At 39.5% G+C, this 27,893-nt stretch overlaps 2 long non-coding RNA genes across 4 annotated transcripts in view; one reads left to right on the forward strand and one right to left on the reverse strand.

Annotated features, from left to right (window-relative positions):
* Positions 1–3,105, reverse strand: part of LOC112133862 (uncharacterized) — a 50,540-nt gene extending 47,435 nt beyond the window's left edge. Inside the window, exon 1 of one of the 3 annotated variants that reach the window (XR_010140350.1) lies at positions 2,424–3,084. This is a non-coding gene — a long non-coding RNA (uncharacterized LOC112133862). Of the gene's footprint in view, positions 1–903; positions 1,002–2,423 lie in introns of those variants that run through there. The other 2 variants (XR_008526457.2, XR_008526456.2) reach the window with 2 other exon arrangements.
* On the forward strand, positions 18–27,893 carry LOC100939101 (uncharacterized). The gene is made up of 2 exons (XR_008526460.2): positions 18–194; positions 26,661–27,893. It is a non-coding gene; the product is annotated as an uncharacterized LOC100939101 (long non-coding RNA).

A 27,893-nucleotide genomic window follows, 5' to 3' on the forward strand; every position in this document is an offset into this window, starting at 1 on the left:
ATGAGGAATCATAATGGTCAGAATGGGAACAAACTGACCAAAGGGCTTACTGGATGAAGCTAACCAGACAGAGTGAGACCAGAGAGAAGATGTGGCCCAGGAAGTCATAACCTCCTGTTCCTGACTTGGACTTTCCTTAAGTGTGATTCCCAACCTGGTTACTCATCAGAATCATACAAGGAACATTAGAAAAGGTAGGGTTTTAGCCTCACCTGAGGCCTATTGAATCAAAATCTCCTGAAGAATATAATATTCATATCATATATATACTATATATATATATATATACTTTAAGTCTTTAAGTTCTGGAGTACATGTGCAGAACGTGCAGGTTTGTTACATAGGTATGCATGTGCCATGGTGGTTTGCTGCAGCCATCAACCCTGTCATCTACATTAGGTATTTCTCCTAATGTTATCCCTCCCCCAGCCCCCCACCCGCCGACAGGCTTCGGTGTGTGATGCCCCCACCCCATGTCCATGTGTTCTCATTGTTCAACTCCCACTTATGAGTGAGAACATGTGGTGTTTGGTTTTCTGTTCTTGTGTTAGTTTGCTGAGAATGACGGTTTCCAGCTTTATCCATGTCCCTGCAGAGGGACATGGCTGCATAGTATTCCAAAAGCCCTTCCTCATTATTCTGATGCAGCCACTGGTCTGTAGGGTTTGACAAGCATTGCTTAGAGGACAAGGAGGTAGAAGGTGTCCTTAGGATGAGATGCTAATGAGGGAGTGAACCTTAGAAAGGTGGAAAGACTCACACCAATGGTCCCATTGTTGGGTGATGGTTAACATCACAAAGAGAAGTAAATTCCAGACCTGCATCATAGTACCCTGAGTAGAACTACCTCAACAATCTATCTGGTCAGATACTTAGTACCTAGATGTGGAGACCATATCTCACAGTTCTGTCAGGCAGGAGCAGTCCAAACACTTTGATTATCAGCTGTCTCTTGCTCAGGAAATTACTAGGTACCAACGCTGTTATATATGCAGAAGTGCCTGAAAAATGAATGGAGATCAATTTCCAGTTCCACACAGAGCACATCTGTAAAATATGACCTTTGGATAATGGCTGGAGTGTTTACCTACAGTATTGGTTTTTGCATGTGGCTTTCCCTAGATATGTCAGGATACAGCAGGACCAAAACCTGGGTAAGAACTGAAGTAGTAGGTAAATATTGGATCCTAAATTAAGAGTGGAGGGCAAAGCTTGAGGTGATGTCAAAGTCAATTAATGGATATTCAAATATAAAGTTACATAGCTGAGTAACAAACGCACTATATCAGAGTTGTGAAATGGAAATCAAAACCAAACTGAGCTGGATGTGGTGGCATGCACCTTGAGTCCCAGCTACTCAGGAGACTGAGGTGGGAGGATTGCTTGAGCCTAGGAGGTCGAGGCTTCAGTGAGCTATGATCAAGCCACTGCACTAGGCCGGGAGCAGTGGCTCATGCCTGTAATTCCAGCACTTTGGGAGGCCGAGGCAGATGGATCACCTGTGGTCAGGAATTCGAGACCAGCCTGGCCAAAATGATTAAACTCCATCCCTACAAAAATAAGCTTGGTGTGGTGGTGGGCACCTGTAATCTCAGCTACTTGGGAGGCTGAGGCAGGAGAATTGTTTGAACCTGAGAGTCAGAGGTTGCAGTGAGCCAAGATCGTGCCATTGCACTCCAGCCTGAGTGACAAGAGCGAGATTCCGTCTAAAAACAAAAAGAGCCACTGCACTCCAGCCTGGGTGACAAAGTGAGACCCTGTCTTTGTTTTTTTGTTTTTTTGAGATGGAATCTCACTCTTGTCACCCAGGCTGGAGTGCAGTGGTGTGATCTTGGTTCACTGCAAACTCCACCTCCTGGATTCAAGCGATTCTCCTGCCTCAGCCTCCTGAATAGCTGGGATTACAGGCACTCACCACATGCCCAGCTAATTTTTGTATTTTTAGTAGAAATGGGGTTTCACCATGTTGGCTGGGCTGGTCTGAAACTACCTACCTCAAGTGATCTGCCCGCCTCGGCCTCCCAAAGTGCTGGGATTACAGCCGTGAGCCATCACGCCTGGCCTGAGACCCTGTCTTTTAAAACAAGAACAAAAAAAAAACAAAAAACAAAAATTGAGCAAAGACAAATGAATTACCTGGAGTAATGGACTCCAGGAGGAAACATGAACATCTGACTAAATTCTAGTTGAAGTCCAGCTGGTTTGCAGTTGCTTTGACATCACTAGCACATGCCTTCCTACTCCATAATTTTAAAGATACTGCTTGAAGCACAACTGACTGTAAAATGTGCTCTCTTTGTCTTATGGTTTTCTCTGAAAGACCTTGCTTTATACAACTGCTGTTTGTTGTAGCCACAGTCATGCTTCATTCAGACAACAGCAGTGGGTTTTCAAAGTGATTCATCTGTTTCCCTTGTACTTACCCTCTTATTCACTTCGGGGTCCTCCATGTGGCTGGCTGGCCGAGCTGTAAGAGTAGGGTTTGGGTAATATCTGCTTCTGAGCCATGTTTCAGGACTGTGGATATTTTTAAGCTAAAGGGGAGAAGTCCAATGGAAGACATGCAGGGAGCTTTTCACCTTCTTGAAGGAACAGACTTGCTCTGTCTTGCTCCAAAGAGGCCAATATTTTGAAATTCCAATGAGGTAGGCTCAAAATGCAGCATCCTGAACATCTGAGCTGTCCAACGATGATGCCGGCTTCCTGGGGCATTACTCAGCTACTTGTGCTCCATCGAGTTCTTTTCTTTCTCTTTCTTTCTTTTTTTTTTTTTTTTTCTGACACGGAGTCTTGTTCTGTCGCCCAGGCTGGAGGGCAGTGGTGTGATCTCGGCTCACTGCAACCTCCGCCTTCCAGGTTCAAGAGATTCTTCTGCCTCAGCCTCCGGAGTAGCTGGGATTACAGGTGCTCCCCACCATGCCCGGCTAATTTTTATATTTTCAGTAGAGACGAGGTTTGGCCATGTTGGCCAGGCTGGTCTCAAACTTCTAACCTCAGGTGTTCTGCCTGCCTCATCCTCCCAAAGTGCTGGGATTACAGGCTTAAGCCACAGTGCCCAGTTGAGTTCTGAATGTTGAGGCTCCTCAGATTTCAGTTTGGGCCTCTCTTCTCTTTTACACACTTTTTCTTCATCACCTCATCAAGCTCTGTTGTTTTAAATGCCATGTATATGTCATAATGAACCCATTGTTTTCTCCAGTCAAATCTCTCTTTCCTTATATATTCATCTACCTCCATGACCTTCCACTTGAATGTTTCATGAGCATCTTGAACTTAACACAGGAAAAATAGAACCCTTGATTTCTTCTTCGTCCTCTTCTGCCCCAAAGTCTTATTTTCCTCCAACCTGCCCTAGATTAGTCAATGGCACCAACACCTACCTGTCACTTAGCCCTAAACTTCTGCTTCTCTCTGCCTGTCACACTCAAACCACCTCAAGCCAATCACCTCCAGACTTGAACAAGGAACACAAGTGTCTCACACATTGAGTTCCCTCAAACCACTGGCACACAGTCAATTCCTCCTAAATATTTGAAGAATGAATGAATGATGTAGAATGATCATCTGGAGGAAATAATAATGGCCCTTCTAACTTAATGAGTCTCTACCGTGTGATAGGTGCTTTAAATATATAATTCTATCCCTAATGACAACACTTCAAAGAAGGTAGGCAAGTTAAAAAGCTCACAGAACTGAGAGTTTTGTATGGTTTTGCTTTTAAGTTTTATTAAGGGCTTTGTATGATTTTTTTTTTTTTTTTTTTTTTGAGACAGGGTCTCACTTTGTCACCCAGGCTGGAGTGCAGTGGTGCAATCATAGCTCATTGCAGCCTCAACCTCCTGAGCTCAAGCGATCCTTTTGCCACAGCACCCTGAGTAGCTGACACCATAGGCAGTGGCCACCATGCCTGGCTAAATTTTAAATTTTTTGTAGAGACAGGGTCTTACCATATTGCCCAGGCTGACCTTGAACTCCTGGCCTCAAGTGATCCTCCTGCCTCAGCCTCCCAAAGTAGTAGGTAGGATTACAGGCATGACCACTGTGCCCGGTATGTACGACATTTTTTATAGCATACATAGGCATAGTGCTAAGTGCTTTATATATATATATAAAATCTCATTTAATTTTTACCAACCACATACAGGGTAGCTTTTATGCACCATTTCATTGATAAGAAAACTGAGGCTAATAGAAATTAAGCAATTTGACTTAGGTAAAACAGGCAGGAAGTGATGGGACTGATATTTAAGCCCTGGTCTATTTGGATCCTACAGCTATATATTTCCCTGCTATATGATAAAGCAATCTCTAACAAGGATACTACTGAAGGGATGCCAACATTTTACGAATTGTTGTAGTAGATGATCTTTTGGTTTCTTCAAATTGGAATTTTTATAGTTATATTGTGCAAACGGTCCTTTTCTCTTTCTTTAGATTCACTTCATTAGACATCTCTACCATTTTAAAGAAAGTAAAAATAACTTTCCAATTTTCATAGAAAATCTAGAAATGCTCTAAACCTACACACAAATTGCAACCGATGTGACAGTAAAGAGCTCCTTCCAGCCGGGCATAGTGGCTCATGCCTGTAATCCCAGCAATTTGGGAGGCTGAGGCAGGCAGATCACTTGAGGCCAGGAGTTCGAGACCAGCCTGGCTAACATGGTGAAACCCTGTCTCTACTAAAAATACAAAAATTAGCCAGGTATGCTGATGCACGCTTGTAATCTCAGCTACTCAGGAGGTTGATACAGGAGAATCGCTTGAACCCAGGAGGCAGAGGTTGCACTGAGCAGAGATAGCGCCACTGCACTCCAGCAGCCTGGGTGACAAAGTAAGGCTCTGTAGAAAATAAAATAAAACAAAAATAAATTAAAAAACACCTTCTTTTATTCTTTTTTGTATGCTTTGGCACAAGTCAAACTAGAATTCATATCTTCTTAATACCTAAACTAAGTTAACCAGCCTGGCAATGTTTCCCAAAGCCATGCCAGCAATTACACAGTGCAGGATGTCACCCCTGGGCTGACTCACCACACAGAAGACCTAGTAACTTGAGGAGTATTGTTCCCAAAGATCCAAATTTGCTGAAATCTATTCTAAGTACTCCCGAATAAAAAAAAGATCTTGTTACAATTAGTGTTCCTTTAAAAAGAGAAATTCCCTGTCTGTCTGTATATAGCTCCTCTGATTCCTGAGTTCTACTCCTTATAGTTATACAATTATGTGGAAATTATTTTATGTTAACTTCTGTATTCCAACATCATTTTTAAGAAGGAGGTTAGTAAAGGTGCCCACTAGACAAACTTCTGCAATAGGAAAAGAGCACTGGGATAGTCAAGTAAAATAACAGAATAGAAGCAATGGGAAACAATGGCCATAAGCAATTCAAGCTGGGAGTGATAAGCCTACCTGTGAAGTCAGGAGATGAAGGTTGAGCAAGAAGCGACAAGAAACATTGATTCCTCTCTCTACCTATTGCAAATGGTCTTGGGGCTCCTAAGCATAAATGTAACTTTTCCCTCCAGTGAGCCTGTATGAAGCTCTCAGATAATCACTTCAAATTGCTCTTTCAATTCACAAGCCTGCAACATTCTGAAATATTTCCAGACATTATTTGCACCTATATAAGGATAGCAGATACTTATCCAGTGCCTACCTGGTGCTATTGTAGGTCGATTTAGGATTTGATTCAAGGATTCTGGCTCCATACTTTGCTCTATCCACTACACTGAACTGCCTCTCCATGAGAAACTATTTTAATAAGTCCCCCAGTTAGAGGAACTCATCCATCTGCAACTCACATTGGTGCAAAAGTGGATCAGCAAATCAAATCAGGAAGTACCATCTCCACCACCAACAAGGGGCCCTAGAGTCACCAGCACCAATCTCTGCCTAACTGAAACCTAGAATTTTAGAGAGAAATTCACAGATTTGGCTCATTGCAAGGGTGAAGGGAGGATGGTAGGAAGAGTGAGACGTCAGAGCTCTTTTTGAGTTGGGGGAGGGAGGCCGCCCCCATGCCTGGGAGGTGGATGGAACTGTAGAACAGGAATCTTGAGATGGGTAGAGTTCCAATGGGTGAGACCTTTAACTTACCCTCTCCTAGTTTAGGAAGTGCTCCTAAACGTGTCCCCAGTTTCCAGAACAGAGATATTTGCTTTGAACTGCTGACTGGTGGTTTTGCTTTGTGGACACAGAGAGGAAAGAATGGCCAGGAAAGGGAGATTCTTCCCACCCCTTTGCTTCCGTGGTTCCCATGCACCTATAGGGTGGACTAAGACTCCGTACCTGGAAGATGTTTCAATTGTGAGAGAAGGGCAGGTAAAAGGAAGAGCACAGACCAGAATGAGATAACATTCTGCCTGCACCTGCAGCTCAGAGCAGCTTTCTGTGAACTTGAATGTGATTGTGAGTCACCCGGGGATCTTGTTAAAATGCAGATTCTGGTTCAGCATATCTGGGGTAGGGCCTGACACTCTGCATTTTTAACAAGCTCCCTAGTGCGGCTGATCCTAGGGTCTATGTATAGACGATGCTTTCAGTAGCAAGGAGTTAGAGGACATGCCAGCTGGAAGGCAGAGGGACCTTATACACCTGGGTTAGGCATATATTTTCATTACTGCTTGCTGCATATTCCTGAAAGGACAGAATGTGGGGTGACTGTCCTTCAAAGTCTTTGATCTCCCCGCGGCACAGTTTGAGTTAAGGCAGATAGCACTTTCATCTGGCCCTAGGGGCATCTGTTGGGGCCCTGGGACAGTTACCTGTACTTTTTGTCAACATTAATGCTGTCCTCCACTTCTGTCAATTGTGGAGAATATGGTCTTTTAAAGGATGCTAGAGGCAAAGCTAAAAGGACAATGCTAGAACTAGTGATTTTTTTTGTGTGTGTGTATGTGTCTCATTGCCCCACAAGGTCAGGATACTTGAGCAACAGTGTGAACAAGCCCACAACTCCAGTTTCCCCAGGGCTACCAGGGGAAACACTTGAGGCTGTTCATCCTTAGCTAGCTTAAGCTCTGGTGAGGGGAATCATGTATGAATTTCACCTCCTTAAAACATCAGTGAAGGCGGTCATTATTTGGATCGTCCAAACTGTTTCCATGAGGAATGGAATGGAATCAGGAAACCTAAATTTAGATTAGGTGCAATGAAACTGTCTTCCTGAGACAGAAAAAGTAATTATAGAAAGGCATTTCAAAGAAAAGTCTTGCTAATGTTTCTCGGGACCTTCCTCAGGGACAGATTACAGGGAGTGGAACCTGCCTGGATAGCCCATTACTTTTTTTTCCCAAGGCAGTCCCATGACCTGATAGCTACCGCAGGGAGCCAAGACAATGAGTGGAATCAGGCCGTGCGTGGGGCCAAGATAAACTGTGCTAATGCCCTGACGGTTCTGGATGGCTTAGGGGCTGGCTGCTGCCTCTGTGAGCACTGACGCCCTATACTCTGCCCCGTCTTCCTGGCCAGATAAGAGTCTCTCCCACATGTGACCACCCCCAAGACCACAACTAGCAAGACAGAAGCCATGTATTATTTTACTAAATAACAACATTCTTAGAAAATTTCCCATATCTTGAGTTTATTTTCCCTTCAAAAAATTTTTTGAACATGGCTCAAAACTCAAAACTGGCCAGGTGCAGTGGTTCACGCCTGTAATCCCAACACTTTGGGAGGCCAAGGTGGACAGATCACTTGAGGTCAGGAGCTGGAGACCAGCCTGATTAACATGAGAAAACCCTGTCTCTGCTACTAAAAATACAAAAATTAGCTGGGCATGGTGGCATGCTGGCGCACACCTGTAATGCCAGCTACACAGTAGGCTGAGGCAAGAGAATCACTTGAACCCAGGAAGCAGAGGTTGCAGTGGGCTGAGATTGCACCACTGTACTCCAACCTGGGTAACAGAGTAAGACTCTGTCTTAAAAAAAAAAAGAAAGAAAAATCAAAACTCTCTAAGGCTGGGTGTGGTGGCTCATGCCTGTAATCTCAGCACTTTGGGAGGCCGAGGCAGGAGGATCACTTAAGGTCATGAGTTCAAGACCAGCCTGGCCAACATAATGAAACCCCATCTCTACTAAAAATACAAAAATTAGCTGGCTGTGGTGGCATGCACCTGTAGTCTAAGCTACTCGGGAGGCTGAGACAGGAGAGTCGTTTGAACCCTGGACGTGGAGGTTGCAGTGAGCTGAAATTATGCCACTGCACTCCAGTCTGGGCAACAGAGCAAGACTCTGTCTAAAAAAATAATAATAAAAATAAAAGTCTGTCTAAGAAGGTACTCTGGGACATTTTGCCCTTCTCTGTTCTATCCACCAAATTCCTCCTTTGCCCACTCTACATTATTATTTGAGTTTCTGTTTATCTTTACACTATTTTGTTATACACATATGAATAAATATTCTTATATTTCTCTCCTATACAAAAGATAGTTTTTCTGTTCTACACCTTGCCTTTCTTTTCACTTAATATATCATAGAACTTTCTCCATGTCCATATGTGACATCCTTCTCGCTCTTTTTGACAGCTGAAGATTATTCTAATACATGAATGTATTAGATTTTATGCAACCAGTCTCCTAGTTGTTGGACTCTTGAGTAGTTTTCAGTCTCTTTTATTGCAAACAATGCTGCCAGAAACATCCTTTTTCATGTGCTAATTTTTTTGTGTGTACAGGTGTAACTAACGGCTAGATACTGAGACATGATGTTGGGGGATTAAAGGGTAAATGCACCTGTAATGTTGATAGCTATTGCCAGTCTCTCTTCCTGGAACGTTGTAGCATTTTATTCTCCCACCAGTAAATGTTTGAGGGTACCTCTTCCTACTCAGCTTTGCCCAGGGTAGTGTATTACACTTCTGGATTTTGCCAATCCAACAGATGACAAGTGTTTTCTTAGTGTGGTTTTAATATTTGATTTCTTTTTTTTTCTTTTTTCTTTTTTCTTTTTTTTTTTTTTTTGAGACAGGGTCTCTCTCTCTGTTGCCCAGGCTGGAGTGCAGTGGCACTGTCTTGGCTCACTGCAAACTCCACCTCCCAGGTTCAAATGATTCTCATGCCTCAGCCTCCCCAGTAGCTGAGATTGCAGGCCTTGTATGTGTGCCACCATGACCAGCTAATTTTTGTATTTTTAGTAGATACGGGGTTTCACCATGCTGGCCTGTCTGGTCTCGAACTCCCGGCCTCAAATGATCCGCCCACCTCAGCCTCCCAAAGTGCTGGGATTATAAGGGTGAGCCACCATGCCCAGCCTGATTTCTTATCATGAGTAAAACAGAATATTGTCATACCTTTAAGGGCCATTTGTGAACTTTTGTGTCATGTCCTTTCCCCATTCCTGTAACTGTAGGTTTTAAAAATCTTGATTTCTGGGAGCTATTAGGTACTGAGGAGATCAGCGTTTGTTTACAAATTGCAATGTTTTGACCAGTTTTTCTTTTGTCTTTGGATTTTGTGTTTGTGTTTTTGTTGTTGTTGTTGTTGTTGTTTGCCATGTTTAAGGTTTTCATTTTCATGCATTTGATTTAATCATTATATTCTCTTCAGGTTTTGGAAATGGAATGATAGGTAGATAGATCTTCCCAACTGTAGTTCTATAATAAAATTTATATTTTCTTAAATATTTATTTGATTTTATTTTTTCCATTTACATTTTTTATCTATTTGGTATTTATCGTGATGTATGATATGAACTATGGATCCAGCATTGCCTTTTACTCAATTGTCTTCATGCAATTTATTAAAGATGATTTGAGACGCCATCTTTCCCAGTTCAATTTCCTACATGTGTTTGTCCCTGTTTTTGGAATTTCTACTCTGTCCCACTGGTGTCTCCATTCATAGGTCAATATTAAAGTGTTTTAATCAATGAAGTCTTATGTTATATGCAATATCTGGAGATTTTCAAGGTTTGTTGGCTATTCTTGCTTGGATTTTGTTAGCTTCATTAAGTAGAATGAACATTGTAATGATGTTGAGTCTTTGCATTAAGAAACATGAGATACATTGTTTCATTTGTTTAAGTGTACTTTTCTTCTCCTTCAACAGTGTTTTAAAGTTTTTCTTAGGTACAGGTGTTGCCCATTTCATGTTAAGCTTACTTCTAGCTATTTTATCTTGTTTATTATGATTATAAATAGCAAGATTATCTGTTTTTCTGTATATTGTTTGCAAATGTGAAGGCTACCTACTTTTTCATATTAATTTAAATCTTGCTACTTTACAAATATTGCAGTTTTATTCAATTCTCTTATGTGTTTTATAAGACAAATCAAATATTATACCATTTGCAAATAGAATGTTTTATATCTATATTAATTTTATTTTTCCTGCATTCATTTTTTATTTTGTTCTTTTTTTCAAAAAAAAATTTTATTCTGTGTGTGTGTGTGTGTGTGTGTGTGTGTGTGTGTGTGTGTGTGTGTGTTTTAAGTTCCAGGGTATATATGCAGGATGTGGAGGTTTGTTAAATAGGCTAAATGTGTGCCATGGTGGTTTGCTGCACTTATGAACCCATCACCCAGGTATTAAACCCAGCATGCATTAGCTCTTTTCCCTAATGCTCTCCCCCAACCCCGCCCTCGCCCCAACAGGCCCCAGTAAGTGTTGTTCCCCTCCCTGTGTCCATGTATTCTCATTGTTCAGCTCCTACTTATAAGTGAGAACATGTGGCATTTGGTTTTCTGTTTCTGTGTTAGTTTGCTGAGGATAATGGCTTCCAGCTTCATCCATGTCCCTGCAAAGGACATGATCTCACTCTCATTCCTTTTTATGGCTGCATAGTATTCCATGGTGCATATGTACCACATTTTTTCTTAATCCAGTCTATCATTGATGGGGATTTGGGTTGATTCTATATCTTTGCTGTTGTGAATAGTGCTGCAATGAACATACATGTACATATGCCTTTAGAACAGAATGGTTTATATTCCTTCGGATATATACCCAGTAACAAGATTGCTGGGTCAAATGGCATTTCTGATTCTAAATCTTTGAAGAATCGCCACACTGCCTTCCACAATGGTTGAACTAATTTACATTCCCACCAACAGTGTAAAAGTGTTCCTATTTCTCTGGAACATCACCAGCATCTGTTGTTTCTTGACTTTTTAATAATCACCATTCTGACTGGCACAAGTTGGTATCTCATTGTGGTTTTGATTTGCATTTCTCTAATGATCAGTGACGTTGGGCTATTTTTCATATATTTCTTGGCTGCATGTATGTCTTTTTTTGAGAAGTGTCTTTTCATATCTTTTGCCCACTTTTTAATGGGGTTGTTTGTTTTCTTGTAAGTTTGCTTAAGTTCCTTGTAGATTCTGGATATTAGACCTTTGTCAGGTGGATTAAGAGTTAGTTTTCCTCTTCCTTTTCAGTTCTTACACTACCGATTTTCTTCTGTTATCTAATGGTGTAAGTTAACACTTCCAATGAAACATTAAATACCAGTGGTATAGTGGGCAGCCTTGTGTTGTTCTGGGATTTCTATTTATATATCTCTTTCATGTTAGCAAAATACTTTTCAAGTTTTATTTTATTGAATTTTAAAAACCAAGAATGGGCATTCTGTTGTATCAAATATCTTTTTAGTATTTGCAGAGATGATTTGTGAATTTTCTCTTTAAATCTCCTTAAATTTGACTAATTGTATCAATTGACTTCATGATGCCAAGTATTCTTAGATTTACAGAGTAAACCCCACTTAATTATGGTATATTATCTTTATTATTATTATTATTTGAGAATGGGTTTGCTCTCTGTTGTCCAGACTAGAGTGTAGTGGCATGATCATAGCTCACTGCAGCCTTTGTCTCAAGCTAGCTTCCTGCCTCAGCCTCCAAAGTAGATAGGACTACAGGTGCATGCCATCATGACTGGCTAATTTTTTTTTTTTTTTTTTTTTAGAGATGGAGTTTTGTTACATTGTCTAGGCTGATCTCAATCTCCTGGCCTCAAGCAGTCCTCCTGCCTTGGCCTCCCAATGTGCTGGGGTTACAGGCGTGACCCATTGCACTTGGCCAGTGTATTATTTTTATAATGTGTTATTTGATTCTGACTGTCATCATATTTGAGATTCTTCTGTAGTTTTCTTTTTTATGTAAATTTTAAATCATATTTTGTTATTAATATTATACTTGCTTCACACAAAGAATTTTGCTCTAGTCAATCTCAATAGCATTTAAATTGCATGCTCTTTAAAGATTTGATAAGACTCTCCTTGGAAACCTGACCTGGTTCTACACATTTTGCATTCTAGCCAGTAAAGGAATAAGTGATGCTGTTATTTGACCTAAAATTTTGATTTTTGCCAAAGCCTGTCTTGCAGAAACAGGTATCATCAGAGTCACATAATGAAAGCCAAAATTAAAGAACAAATCTAGAAAGTGGCAAGCAATAAAATGACATATACATATAAGAGAACAGTAATTTGATTAATAGCTGATCTTATGAGAAACCACAGAAGCCAGCAGGGTAGAACAACATCTTCAAAGTGCTTCAAGAAAAAGAAAGCCATCAACTGGGAATTCTATACCCTTCAGAAATGAAGGAGAAAGAAAAACATTCTCAGATGAAAAAAAACTAAGAGGATTTGATGCAAGCAGGCCTACATTATGAGAAATGCTAAAGGTAGTTCTTGAGGCTGAAGAGAAATAATAAGAGATGGAAACTCAGAACCATGAATAACCATCTGGGTGAACAGAAAATGTTGTTGTTTTTTTTTTTTTTTGAAACGGAGTTTTGCTTTTGTTGCCCAGGCTGGAGTGCAATGGCGCAATCTTGGCTCGCCACAACCTCTCTGCCTTCCGGGTTCAAGCAATTCTCCTACCTCAGCCTCCTGAGTAACTGGGATTACAGGCATGAGGCACCACGCCTAGCTAATTTTGTATTTTTAGTACAGACGGGGTTTCTCCATGTTAGTCAGGCTGGTCTTGAACTCCCAACCTCAGGTGATCCTCCTGCCTTGGCCTCCCAACGTGCTGGGATTACAGGTGTGAACCACATTGTCTGGCTAGAAAATGCTCTTTTTTTTTTTTTTGCTTTTTTATCTTAATTTTGTATAATCAATATAACTGTTTCAAGCAATCTATATCATTATCTTGTGGGGGTTCTAAGATATCCAGATGTGATATATGTAACAACTAAAGGATAAAGGATTAGGGGGAAGTCAATATGGATCTTACGGAGTTGTAAGTCTTCTACATTTTGTATGAAGCCATAATGCATAAATGTAAGTGGACTGTAAGAAGTCCAATTCCTAAAGCAATCACCTACATAAATAATGCCAAGAAGTATAGCTAAAAAGCTAATAGGAAAAATAAAATTTAATTCCAAGTATCTAAAAAAATAGGTAACAGGAACAAAGAAACACAATATAGAAGAAACAAATACAAAATAATAAAATCATAGACCCAATCATAAATATATCAATAAATATATGAATGCATTTAATCTAAACACTCCAATTAGAATATAGAGATAGTATGGATAAAAAGCAAGACCAAAATATATGCCATTTATAAGAGTTGCACTTTAAATATATAGAGAAAAATAGATGGAAAGTACATGGATGGAAATAGATTTACCATGAAAACAGAAGGTGTAAGAAGACTGGTGTAGCTATATTAAAATAAGATATAAACAAAATTTTAAAGATAAAAGTATCACCAGAGATAAAGAGGGACATTCTATAATAATAGATTTGTCAATCCACTAGAAATACATAACAGTAATAAATGTTTATGTGCCTAATAACAGAACTTAAAAATACTGGAAACAAAAATTGCCATTTCTAAGTTATAATTAGAGATTTTAATGCCATTCTCCCAAAGATAAAAGAACAGCTAGACAAACTAAATCAGAAACACATAGCTCTTTACAAAATTAACAGCCATCTTGATCTACTTGATATTTATAGAATCCTACACCCAACATTTGAAATAATACAAAAGGGGCATTTTTTTCAAAAGCAATGTGGTATATTTGCCAAGATGGATAATATATTCAGCCATAAAACAAGTTTCAGTGAAGGATTCTAAAATAATGAAATCATACTTAGTATGCTCTTTGATCATGATGGGTTTAAATTAGAAACAAATAGAAACAAGATATCTAGGAAAACCCCAAACATTTGGAAATTAAACAACATCTCCTAAGTAACTAATGAGTTAAAGAAAAAAATTGCAAGAAGAAGTTAGGAAATATTTTGAACTGAGTGATAAAAATGCAACACACCAAAATTTGGGGGATGCAGCTAAAACAGTGATTGAGACAAATCTATAGGTAGATCTTTTTCTTTCTTCTTAGATCTTTTTCTTTTATGAAGAGGTATTAATTTATACATATGAGATGTATAAATTAAAGCAAAACAAAAATATCTAAAATCAATGATTGACATTTCAACCTTATGAAATTACAAAAAGAAGCACAAAAATGAAGCCCAAATAAGTAGAAGGGAGAACATAATAAAGGTAGCAGAAATCAATGAAAGGCAAATTGGACAAGCAATAGAGAAAGACAAAAACAAAAACTTGTTCTTTCAAAATGTTAATAAAATTCTTAAAACTCTAGCCAAAAGATGCAAGTCCAAAATTACCAATATCAGAAAAGGGGGCATCACTTCAGATTCTACAAACATTAAAAAGATCATAAGAGAATGCTATGTGTAGCTTTTGCCAACAAATTTGACAATTTAGATAAAATAGACAAATGTCTTAAGAAAAACAGATTACCAAATCAGAACCCCCCCAAAATTAAGAACTTAAATATCCTTATATTAATTATAGAAACTCAGTTCATAATTAAGGAGCTTTGAACAGAGATAACTCCAGGCTCAGAAGTCTTCACTGGTGATTTTCATTAAATGTTTAAGAAATGAAATAGTTCAAAACAAACTCTTTCAGAAAACAAAGGAAGAGGGAATAATTAATTTGTTAAATGCAGCTAGCATTATCCTGATACTACAACAAAAACATCACAAGAAATGACATTATGTTGATACGCCAAATAAACATAAGTGGTAAATTCCCTATCAAAATTTTGGTAAATCAAATCCAGTAATATGTATAAAAAGGGCAACACATTAAACAAACAGGGTTTAACAATGGAAAATAAATCAATGTATTTCACCACATCAACAGAGCAAAGACCAGAAAAATGATTATTTCAATTGACGTAAAAAAAAAGAATTTTATAAAAATTCAACACTTGTTTATAATAGAAACTCTTAGCAAGGTAGCAAGGTAGGAATAAAAGGTGATTTTCTCCTAAATCTGATTTAAGAATATCTATGAATACTTAATGGATAACATTATGCTGAATATTGGAAGACAGAATACTTTCTCCTAAGATCAAAAATGAGGGAAAGATATCTACTTTTTACTGAGTTACTCAATATTTCACTGGAGTCTTCACCAACGTAATATACAAAAAAAGTAATAAAAAACATATAAATTGGAAAAGAAGAAGTAAAATTCTATTTGTTTATATATAAAATGATTTTGTACATAGAAAATTTTAAAGAATCTACAAAAAGTTACTAGAACTAATAAGTGAATGCAAGATGGTAAGATACAAGGTCAATAAACAAAATTTATATTTCTGTAGACTAACAGTGAACAATTAGACAACTTAAAAAAATTCCATTTATAATAGCATAAAAATACTTGGGGATTGTTATGGTCTGAATGTTTGTGTCCTCCTTCCCCGCCACAAATTTGTATGTTGAAACTTAATTTCCAATGCGACAGCATTAAGAGGTGAGGCCTTGAGGAGGTGACTAGATCATGAGGGTGGAGCCCTTATGAATAGGACTAGTGTTCTTATAAAAGAGGCCCAAGAAAGCTTGTTTACCTCTTCCATCATGTAAGAATGCAGCAAGAAGTCACTGTTTACAAGGAACTAGACACTTCTGGCACCTTGATCTTGAACTTCCCAGCCTCCAGGACTCTGAGAAAGAAATTTCTGTGGTTTACAAGCTACTCAGTTTGTGGAATTTTGTGATAAGAGCCTAAAGACATGATAAATTCACTAAGACATGAATTTATCAAAAGATGGTAAGAACTTTACACTAAAAACCACAAAATCTTGCTGAGAAAAGCAAAAGCAGACATAAATATAGACATACATGTTTGTGGATTAGAAGATTCAACATTGTTAAGACAGCAATTCTTCCTAAATTGATTTATAGATTCAATGTTATAACAATAAAAATCCTAATAGCCTTGTTTGAAAAAATTAATAAGCTGCTTATGAAATTTACAAGGAGAACCAAAGGCAAAGAATAGCAATAATAATTTTTTAAATGAAGAACAAAGTTGGAGGACATAGCCGGGCATGGTGGCTTACGCCTGTAATCCCCACACTTTGAGAGGCCAAGGTAGGTGGATCATTTGAGGTCAGGAGTTTGAGACCAGCTTGGCCAACATGCTGAAACACTGTCTCTATTAAAAATACAAAAATTAACCAGGTGTGGTGGCACACACCTGTAATCCCAGCTACTCAGGTGGCAGAGGCAGAAGAATTGCTTGAGCCTGGAAGGCAGAGGTTGCAGTGAGCTGAGACTGTGCCACTGCACTCTAGTCTGGGGGACAGAGCGAGATTATCTCAAAAAAAAAAAAAAAAATCAAAGTTAGAGGATATATATCTCCAAGTGGAAAAACGTGAACTGTTTCTCTGCTGCTTACCCACCATAACAGTCAACACGGAAGACTTCTGTGGCCAAATATGTGATTTCTTCCCACCAACAAGCAAGCAGTCACTTCTGCAGCGTACACCAGCTGGGTGTCCTCTAATTCAATTCAGTTCTAATACTACTTACCTGAAGGTAGCATCAGATCACACAGATTGAGAATTAGGTCCCTCAAGACTGAGTCCCATTTTCAATGCCAATCACACGCCCCAGGTGTTTTACCTGTGCTTTTGACCCACCAAGTAGAAGTTGGAGTTCCCATCCCCCACCCCTTGGATTCAGTTAATTTTCTAGTGTGACTCAAAGAACTCAGGGAAATATTTATGTTTATCAGTTTATTACAAAGGACATTACAAACAATATAGATGAAGAGATGCATATGAAGTATGGAGGAGGGAGCATGGAGCTTCCATGCCCTCCCAGGAACCTCCACGTGTTCAGCTATCCAGAAGCTCTCTGAACATTGCCTTTTTGGGCTTTTACAGAGGTTTTATTACATAGGCATGATTGATTAAACTAAGCCATTGGTGATCAACTTAACTTTCAGCCCCTTTCTTTTCCCCAGAGGTTGTGGGGTAGGCTGAAAGTCCCAATCCTATAATGATTTCTTGGTCTTTCTTGTAACCATCCCAATCCTATAATGATTTCTTGGTCTTTCCTGTGACCAGTCTCTATCTTGAAGCTACATAGGGGCTGTCAGCCATCAGTCAACTCATTAGTGTACAAAAAAGGACATCGCTTTGGAGATTCTAAAAATTTTAGGAGGAAATAGATCTGAAACCAAATATATATTTCACATTATCACAATACGTGATTTCAGAAGTTATGATAAAACTACATTATTCAATACAGTGTGTTATTGGTATAAAGATAGACAAATAGATGAATAGAACAGAATAGAAAATCTGGAAATAGACCCACACTTATATGTTTGATTAGTTTGCAATAAAGGTGCCAAGTAATTCAGTGTGGGAAGGATAGTCTTTTACAAGTGCTGAAATAATTATACATCTCTATGGATTAATAAAAAAATTAACCTTGACCCTTACCTCATACTGTAAGCAAAAATTAACTCAAAATGAATCATAAACCTAAATAAAAAAGCTAAGACAATAAAACTTATAGATGAAAACATAGGAGAAAGTCTTCGTGACATTCAGTTAATCAGAATTTTCTTAAGTAGGACATGAAAAGCACTGATCGTAAGACAACATTGACAAAATGGACTTTTGCAAAATTAAAAGCCTATACTTTTAGAAAGATACAATGAAGAATGTAAAAAGGCAAGTTGTAGATGGAGAGAAAATATTTGCAAAGCATATGTCTGTCAAAGGGCTTGTGTCCAGGATCTATAAAAAAACTTACAATTCCATAGTAAGAAGGCAAGCACAATGAAAAATTTGGCAAAAAGATTTGAACAAACTCTTCACACAAGGAGACATACGGATGGCAAATAAGCATATGAAAACGTACTCAACATCTCTAGTCAACAGGGAAATGCAAATTAAAACCACGGCAAGATCCTACTACACATTCACTAGAATGACTAAGGTTAAAAAGACTGCTAGTATCAAGCGCTGGTGAGGAATGTGGAGTAACTCATACAGTTTAGTGGAAATGCAAAATGTTACAGTCTTTTTTGGAAAGCTGACAACCCCAAATATCGGCAAACATTTAGGAGGGAACTACACCTCTCATTCATTGCTGGTGGAAGTATATAATGATACAGTCACCTTGGAGAACTGTTAGTTTTTAATAAAACTAAACATGTCAGGACTTAGCAATTCTACTCCTATGTCTTTACCAAGAGAGACAAAAATATAGATCTACAAGAAGACTCGCACAAGAATATTTATAATCCTAAGCTGGGGAAAAAAGCCCAGATGTCCATTAACAGGAGAAGGGACAAACAGCGACATTCATACAGAAGAATATTGCGTGCCTGTATGAAAACACCTCATGTACCCCATAAATATATACATCTACTATGTACCCCCAGAATTTTTTTAAACAAAAAAGGAAAAAAAGAATACTACCCAGCCACAAAAAAATAAATAACTACTCATACATACATATGGATGAATCTCACAGACTAATGCTGTATGAAGGTGAACACATGATTTCATTTACTGTATATGAAGTTCAAGAAAAGGCACTGTTAATATATTGTTATATAAATCAGAACAGTTGTTGTCTATGAAGGAACTCACTGGAAAAGGGTGCAAGGAAACTTTTTTGAAGCCATTGAAATATTCTGTCATGACGAGGCTGTTGGTTACATTGGTATATACATTTGTCAAAACTCATCAAACTGTACACTTAAGATATGTGTATAAATCTTTCTCTAGGAAATATTATAAAGTGAAGTATTACAGGAAGAAAAGAAGAAAAAAGACATAGAGAATGGTGGAGACATTATTGCTAATGTGAATTTGATTTTCCCCTCCAGTTTGGAACTTTTTTTCTTTTTCTTTTTTTTTCCAGAGACGAGGGTCTTGCTGTGGTGCCCAGTCTAGTCTCGAACTCCCGGGCTCAAGTAATCTTACTGCCTCAGCCTCCAATCCTCAGCCTGCTGGGATTACAGGCATGAGCCACCACGTCCAGCCCATTTTGGAGACTAATGCTGCCTTTTTTTTTTTTTTTTTTTTTTTTGAGACAGGGTCTTACTCTGTCACCAAGGCAGGAATGCAATGACACAATCTTGGCTACTGCAACCTCCTCCTCCCGGGTTCAAGTGATTATCCTGCCTCAGCCTCCCAAGTGGGTGGGATTACAGGCATCCACCACCATGCCCAGCTAATTTTTATATTTTTAGTAGAGACAGGATTTCACTGTGTTGGCCAGGCTAGTCTAGGACTCCTGACCTCAAGTGATCTGCCTGCCTCAGCCTTCCAAAGGGCTGGGATTACAGGCATGAGCCACAGTGCCCAGCCTTCTTTTTTCGTACTCCTCATCTTCTGTGCCAGAAGGTTTTTGTTTTCTTAATTAGTAACTCTCTATTTGAAATTACTAGTCTAAAGCTCTTTGATTTTGTTGCTTTGAATTGGTTGATTTCATCAGGTTTAGATAATATTAAACTTTAAGGGGCTGAAGTTAATATTTATTAGACTCTTAATTACTAAACTCTTGTTATATTCTTAATATGTTCTAGAAAAATATTATAGACACTGTATATACAATATTTTATTTACCCTCACAGAAAACCTATGGAGTTCATGTTATTTATAGAAAAGTCAGCTCAGGTGGAGAGAGGTTACATAACTTGCACAGAGGCAGACAGTTAATTAGTGTTAAAGTTTGATTAGAACCCAGTTCTCCCGGATTTTTTTCATTTGACCCAATTCAGGTAACACTACAGAGAAACAACTTTCTCACTGCCACTACTGCCCACTCCAAACTTCAGGTTCGTGTTGTCCCTTCTTTTCTTTCGGTTACCATGTTATTAGTTCGTTAATTCTTTAAATCATTTTGCAAGGATTTTCTGTACTGAGCACCTCTTCCGTGCCAGGAATGTGTTAGGTGCCTGCCGGGAAGGATTTCAAAATTGAGGGTGGAGACAGGAAAATAGACAACATCTGGTTGGCAGCATGTGAAGAGGTCAGTGTAAGATGGGTGTAGCCTCCGAGAGATCCTTAAAACAAACTAGGGGGTACTAAAAACAGATACTTAAAACAGGCTGGGGCAGGCGAGACTTCTTGAAAGCGATGAGGCCTGCACCAAGCCAGCTAGGTGAACAGGTGAAATAGCAGTGGAGGATGACCCGGCAAAGGGAGCTGCCGTGCATAGCCACGACATCACAAGACAATGTGCTCTTTTCTGGAACTGCACTTTTTATTTTATTTTATTTTATTTTTTTGAGATGGAGTCTTGCTCTGTTGCCAGGCTTGAGTACAGTGGCACGATCTCAGCTCACTGCAACCTTCTCCTTCCTGGTTCAAGTGATTCCCCTGCCTCAGCCTCCTGAGTAGCTGGAACTACAGGTGTGCACCACCATGCCTAGCTAATTTTTTTTATTTTATTAGAGACAGGGTTTCACCATATTGGCCAGGATGGTCTCGATCTCCTAACCTGGTCATGTGCTGGCCTCGGCCTCCCAAAGTGCTGGGATTACATGCGTGAGCTACCGCGCCCAGCTTGAACTGCATATCATTTTATCCAAAAAGTGTATGGAGTTCCAGTGGCAAAGCAATGAACAGTAGAGACAAGAGAGTTAAATAGGGGTTGACTCATTAAAGTCCCCGTAGGTTGGGTTTGAATTTTATTCTGAGGCAAGAGCAGGGCATCCGAGGAGTTGAAGCTCCTTAAACACAGGGAATTGAACGTGCTTGTGTTTTGGGATGATCACCCTAGCAGGATTAGAAAGGAAGAATCAAGTTGCTGTCGCTATAATACTGTCAAAACCTAATGAGTATCTAACATAAGACAGTGAAGAAGGGTGAACCTGCCTTCTAATTAGTCAGGAAGAGATTTCTCTTTCCTCCCTTTGCTGGTGTAAAGAGAAGAAAGTGTAAAGTACAGATGGGTTTCAGGCTTGCACCTGAGAAGCTGGTGGTGATGCCTACTGAGACGAGAATGCTAGGGGATCAGGTCTACCTAATGTTCCTTCCTAATCACAGACAAAACCTAAAGTGTGTGGACCCCAACCACTCCTACAACCGTATGGTGCAGCTATTCAAGGTGAGTTCTCAGGAGCAATTGTGTTGTTCTTCAACCTGAATATACTATATTTTTGTCTAATTGTTTGATCACATCATTATTCCCCTATTAATAACCTCTAATATGAATCTGCAGAAATGAGACCATTGGCTAGATGAAATTTATTGATTCTCTAAGAAAAATTATCTTCATTGGCCGGGCACCGTGGCTCACGCCTGTAATCCCAGCACTTTGGGAAGCCAAGGCAGGTGGACCACGAGGTCAGCAGTTTGAGACCAGACTGACCAACTTGGTGAAACCCTGTCTCTACTAAAAATATAAAAAAATTAGCTAGGCGTGGTGGCGGGCACCTGTAATCCCAGCGACTTGGGAGGCTGAGGCAGAAGAATCGCTTGAAACTGGAAGGCGGAGGTTGCAGTGAGCTGAGATTGAACCACTGCACTCTAGCCTGGGCAATAAGAGCAAAACTCCGTCTCAAAAAAAAAAAAAAAAAAAAAAAAGAAAAAAGAAAAATTATCTTCATTGGCTAAATGAAGTAACTTAGTTAAACTTTTTTTCTTCTAAGAGCAGGAATGCATGCATGTACAAAAAGCCTTGCCCTTTTTTCTTTTCTTTTTTCTTTCCTTTATTTTTCTTCCTCCTTTTCTTCTTCTTTCCTTCCTTCCACCTTCCTTTCTTCCTTCCTTTCTTCCTCTCTCTTTCTTCCTTCTTTGTTGTTAATTTGGAAGAAAATTTTCTCCAAACTTGAACTGACTCCAATGACTGGCTCTAGCACAAACATCACGAACTCTGAACATCACAAACATCACGAATACTGAGGTTGACATTTCCGAGAGGTTTTCCATCAAATGTCCCTGACTTACCATCTCCTGCTCTTCACATGACACATGGTTTAACTTCTGCAGGACGGATTACATTCTATCCCCAGCTGGTATGCAGATATCATCTCATGGAAAGAAATTTTAAAATAATTGTAAACTCATTAGATGTGGCAGTATCTGGGTGAGGAGGAGGACACTGGAAGAGGGGAGAGTGGACATAGGAGAAGAGAGAGGGCACCTGTTCCCACTTCTAAGAGAGGGTACCGAGATCACACCACTGCACTCCAGATTGGGCGGCAGAGTGAGACCTTGTTTCAAAAAAATAAAGAAGAGGCTGGGCGCGGTGGCTTACGCCTGTAATCCCAGCACTTTGGGAGGCCAAGGAGGGCGGATTGCCTGAGCTCAGGAGTTCGCGACCAGCCTGGGCAACACAGTGAAATCCTGTCTCTACTAAAATACAAAAAATTAGCCGGGCGTAGCAGTGCATGCCTGTAGTCCCAGCTACTCGGGAGGCTGAGGCAGGAGAGTTGCTTGAACCGGGGAGGCAGAGGTTTCAGTGAGCCGAGATCGTGCCACTGCACTCCAGCCTGGGTGACAGAGTGAGACTCCATCTCAACAAATAAATAAATAAATAAATATATATATATATATATATAAGGAAAAATAGAAAGAGAAGGCTTTAGAACTGTGCTAAGCAAAGCTGCCGGTGTACCAATGCAGGGTAAGCACATTGAGCACACAGCTACACATTTGACTATGACACAATACTTTGGCAGAAGCAATAAAACCATTTTTAAGGAACCTTGTTTGGGGACTTTCAATTGTTGTTTTATTACAATCAATACTTGTTCTACAAAGCTAATAAAAAGAACAATGTCCTGGGAAACTAAATCATGGGTTTTTTATTGACTTGGTATCAGAATCAAAAAGACTTTTAATTCATTCAGGCCTCAGTGTCCTGACCCATCAGTGAATGACATTAATTGCTGCCAAGCAAGATCTTATGAGAAAATACTGAGACAGCCTTTGTGAAAAGTTTCCCAATATAAATTTATTTTATTATTCTCATTAATTATTTTTTTTAAAGAAACATTTTTCAGAGTCAGAGGGTATTTAATTTTTTTTAAAAAGCAAGGCACAAGAAAAATTTATGGTGAAAAATGTTTTTATGTAAAATGTTGATCTCTCCATAAAACTTTGAAACAGTGAGTATTTTAATCCTTAGTGGAGACCATTAACTGTAACAACATCTTCCTGCACAGATAATTTTTGGTTTGGGTCTTGTGGAATAGATATCACATGTAACATCAGTTCATGGAATAAAAACCTGAACAATGAAAATATATTTTAGTTTTTTTTAAATATTACAAATGTTATTCATTTATTTTTTGCAGTGGGATAAACTTTATGACAGATACAGTGGTATTAGACCTCTGCTGTGATGAAATATCAAACATTTTAACATTTTGGCTTTATTTGAATTTGGTTTTATTTTCATAGCATGCATTCAACTCCCAAAAGTAGTATCACCTAATTTCATGTTTGCTTCTACAACTCACAAGCAAAGATCATTATGTACATGCAAATTTATATAAATCAAGGTCATTGGGAATCAAAACTTTTTCTACTTTTATCACCAGATTGGAGCTGTTGTAGCTATATTCTGGCAGTGGATTTGGATAATTTTCAAGTTTTAGGTTTTGCTAACAAGTGTTCTTAAAGCAAACAAACCAAAATCCTCTGAATAAATTCAGTGCATCCCAGACCGTTGCCTCTAGGCAGGCAAATCTTGTTCACTGGGGACAACTCATTAAGTGATAAGTGAATCTGTACGCACAATCTATATAACTAGACTGAATATAACAGTACTCAAATATTAATGGAGTAAATGTTAAAACATTCCTTTTCAACAAGAATGACTAAATATCACAAACATATTACAAATAAATAGCCAGGGCTTAATTTCTTTAAAATCCTTATGCAGATATTTTCCCAGAAGACATACAACCTGCTTAATGTTCAACTCACTAGAGAGATTAGTGTCTAACTTGTCAACAAAAACACAGACACACAAGCACATGCACAAAGAAAGTACTGCAGCTGTCACCCTTTGTTATTTACTCAGCCAGTTGGAGCAGAAGACAGTTAACTGCAGGGCACTTTGCTGGATTTAATCAAGCTTCCTCAAGAAGATGCCATAGTATGGTCTTTACTTTGAAGAGCCTGAAGGCAGTGAAAACTCTGCTTCATACTGCCATCTGCCAAGGTGCAAATCTCATTTGAGAATAGTAGGGTTTGCCGGGGGCAGTGGCTGACGCCTGTAATCCCAGCACTTTGGGAGGTAGAGGACAGGGGATCAATTGAGCCCAGGAGTTTGAGACCAGTTTGGGCAACATGGTGAGACCCCATCTCTACAAAAAATACAAAAATTAGTCAGGCGAGGGGGTATGCACCTGTAAACCCAGCTACTCAGGAGGCTGAGGTGGCAGGATCACTTGAGCCTGGCAGGTGGAGGATGCAGTGAGCCGAGATTGTGCCACTGCACTCCATCCTGGGTGACAGCATGACACTCTGTCTCAGAAAAAAAAAAAAAAAAGTAGGGTAACTATTCTTATGTTAGGGACAAAGATCGTCAATTTCACTACCTCTATTGTTATGAGTAAACACAATTTCACCATCATAAAAAGTGACACAGCAACATATGAACAAAACCTAGTGAAAAGAACATGGGAAGAGGAAAAACAACAGTTGGTGTTTGAGTAATGGGATTGGGGGTGAATTTTGTTTTTTAATTTTTTTATGATTTTTGATGTTATTTGTATCTTTAAACTTCTGGTTGATTAACACATGGTCATTCATGGATAATTTTTAGTTATGTGAGCATGAACTAGCTTTGTTTATTTTTGTACTATGAAAGAGATGTTAACAGAAATTATAGACTTCAAAACCATTTTGTTGGGGAGGGGAGGTGGTTTGCTTAATCTGAGAACAAATTATTTTTAAGCATTACCTTCATCCATTTCCATGTAAGACTCATGGTAGGAATATACAATCTAAATTCTTTGCTATAGCACATTTATCAGGACCGAAGATGACAGTTGTGTTTTAATCATAAGATCACATTATTATAAGTACTTGAACAAGACATATTTGATTCTCTTTAAGAATATCCTTTAATTGAAGATTATTTTAATAGCCTGATATTAAATAACTTATTGTACCAATTCTAGGCGTTCACCTTCTTCCTCCTTGCCCCCACCCTCACCCCAATCTAGCATTGCTGGAGCAGTCTTCCTAAAGCCTAGCTTCCTCATGGCACTCCCCTGCTAATACTTCAGTGGCCCTCCAGTGCCATGTGAACACTTTTGCTTTTTTTTTGTTTTGTTTTGTTTTGAAGACAAGGTTTTGCTCTGTCACCCAGGCTGGAGTTCAGTGGCAGGATCTTGGCTTACTGCAACCTCCGCCTCCTAGGTTCAAGCAATTCTCCTGCCTCAGCCTCCTGAGTAGCTGGGATTACATGCATGCACCACCATGCCCGGCTAATTTTGTATTTTTAGTAGAGACACGGTTTCACCATGTTGGCCAGGCTGGTCTCAAACTCCTGACCTCAAGTGACCCGCCTGCCTGGGCCTCCCAAAGTACTGGGATTACTGGTGTCAGCCACCACGCCCGACCCCCCATGAACATTTTTGGTTGGCTTTTTCTCAAAGCTTTCTATAATTTGTTCCCACATTAACTACACAATCTGCTCTTTTAAATCCTCAACACAAAACTTCCATTTCTCCTACTGAAAAATGCTTCCCTCTCTTTTCAATGTATCTAAATTTTATCTTGCCTTCCAGTTGATTTCTGTACCATCCAACATAAGAAACCTTCCTGAGAATCACAGCACAATTTGGTAGCTCTTATTTATGAATTTCCATAAAAACTTATTACATATACTTCTAGCATCACACCAGCATAAATAACATTGAATTATTTTAAAATTCTAAATATATTTATTTTTTTAACCAGATTAATGTCCCTTACAACGGCTACCTTTTATTATATTTACTTCATATGTTTTCTAGCACCTATTTATTATACAGCCAAGAACTGTTAAATTGTAGTGGCATGGCCTGAAGTAGACACTCAATGAATACTTGTTGAATGAATAAGGAGGGTAGACAACACTGTACCCATCCAGCAAGCAAGACACTGGTTCCAACGTTGCTCTATTTTAATCAGAGTGATAGTGGCCAAGGCAGTTAATATTTTTGGTCTCCCATTTTCTCATCTATGAAAAGAGCTAGTGAAAGAGTTGATGTTTTAATTTAGGCTTTCCCTCTATATCTCTATATCTAAATTAAATATCTATTTCACTCTATCACCAAGCCTTCCCTTGAGAATCCTTGTCAGTGTTGATCTGAGAAGTTCGTTTCAGCAACCCCTCACCAGCATTCACAGGGGAACTTGCTAAGATAACTTACTTCCTGTTACTCTTTCGTTTCAGCCTTTGTCCTATGTCTGGAGACTTCTTGGAAGCTGGAGCACACAAACAGCTACAGCAAACTTGAGGAATGGGCATGAATAGACTGGCTTCGGGGAACTTGCCAGCTTGGCCATGTGGCCAAGGTAATAGGCAAGCCAAGGCAGAGCTAGAGCTCAGAGCTGGAGGGGAAATTAAAGCAGCAAATGTAGAAACATTAAGCCTGAAGAGGTGACAACGTTGAATTCTAAAATGCAGACCAAAGCTCAGACTGCAAGCTGTCTGGCTGCTCCGGGTGTGCCCAGAAGTCAAAGTCCAGCAGGGGCAAAGGTGGAGGTGTGGTCCTGCATATGGGGTGTTGGAGGGATGTGAAAGAGGAGGTGCTTTAAGATCCAGAGATCCCAGCTGCCCTGGTGCACCCTTGGAAGAATAAAAGGCTAGGAACTGGACAAGTCAGGCTCAAGTCCAAGCTGCCTAAGGAATCAGGGAAAGAATGGAGCTCAGAGTGGGAGGTCAGGGCAGTATCTAAAAATCCATTATAGGAGCAAAGCTGGCGGTGGCCCCTGACTCTGGTAAAGGCAGCCTGCAGCATCATGCCACGGGGGGGCCTGACTGATCACGCCTTGCATTTGCAAACAAGGATTAGTAGGGTATGAGTAGGATTCTGCTGGTGCCCGAGAAGGCAATGCCATCTACATCTTTACAAAGTTTTAACAAAGGCCTGGAGGACACAACCTTCCTCAAAGTCCTGATGTCGCTGTTTGCTGGCAACAATTAGAGCCAAAAGAAGAGAGGCACAGAATGTGCCAGGGGTGTGCTGCGTACAGCCCCGATGACCACAAGGCCTTCTTGGGTCAAGTTCTGCCATCTCTGGTTAAGATGGGCTCACCCTCTAGCACCTTGATTGAGTCCTCGGACCACCAAGAGTGCCCCACCAAGAGCCTCCCTCTTCTGGTGACTCATGCCTGCTTCCCGTGGAGAGCTCCAGAAGGGAGGAAACTGTGAAGAGGTGGAGAACGTGGCAGGGATCCTAACTTTCTTACTGAAGGAAGTTCTTAACAAGTACCCATCTGCCTTCAGGGAAGAAAACATAACTCATTTTGGTCTTTCAAATTCAGTTCTCAAAACCAAATCCTGTTGTCAGCAATCTGTGTCCCAACGCCTTCTTCAGCAACAGCATTTTCCCTGTGGAATTAGTTTCCAATGTTCTTTCTTAAATAAACCACTGAAGATTGAAAGGAATCCAGATACCCACCA

Source organism: Pongo abelii, chromosome 5 (assembly GCF_028885655.2).
Source record: "Pongo abelii isolate AG06213 chromosome 5, NHGRI_mPonAbe1-v2.0_pri, whole genome shotgun sequence".
In the NCBI taxonomy this organism is placed as follows: domain Eukaryota; kingdom Metazoa; phylum Chordata; class Mammalia; order Primates; family Hominidae; genus Pongo; species Pongo abelii.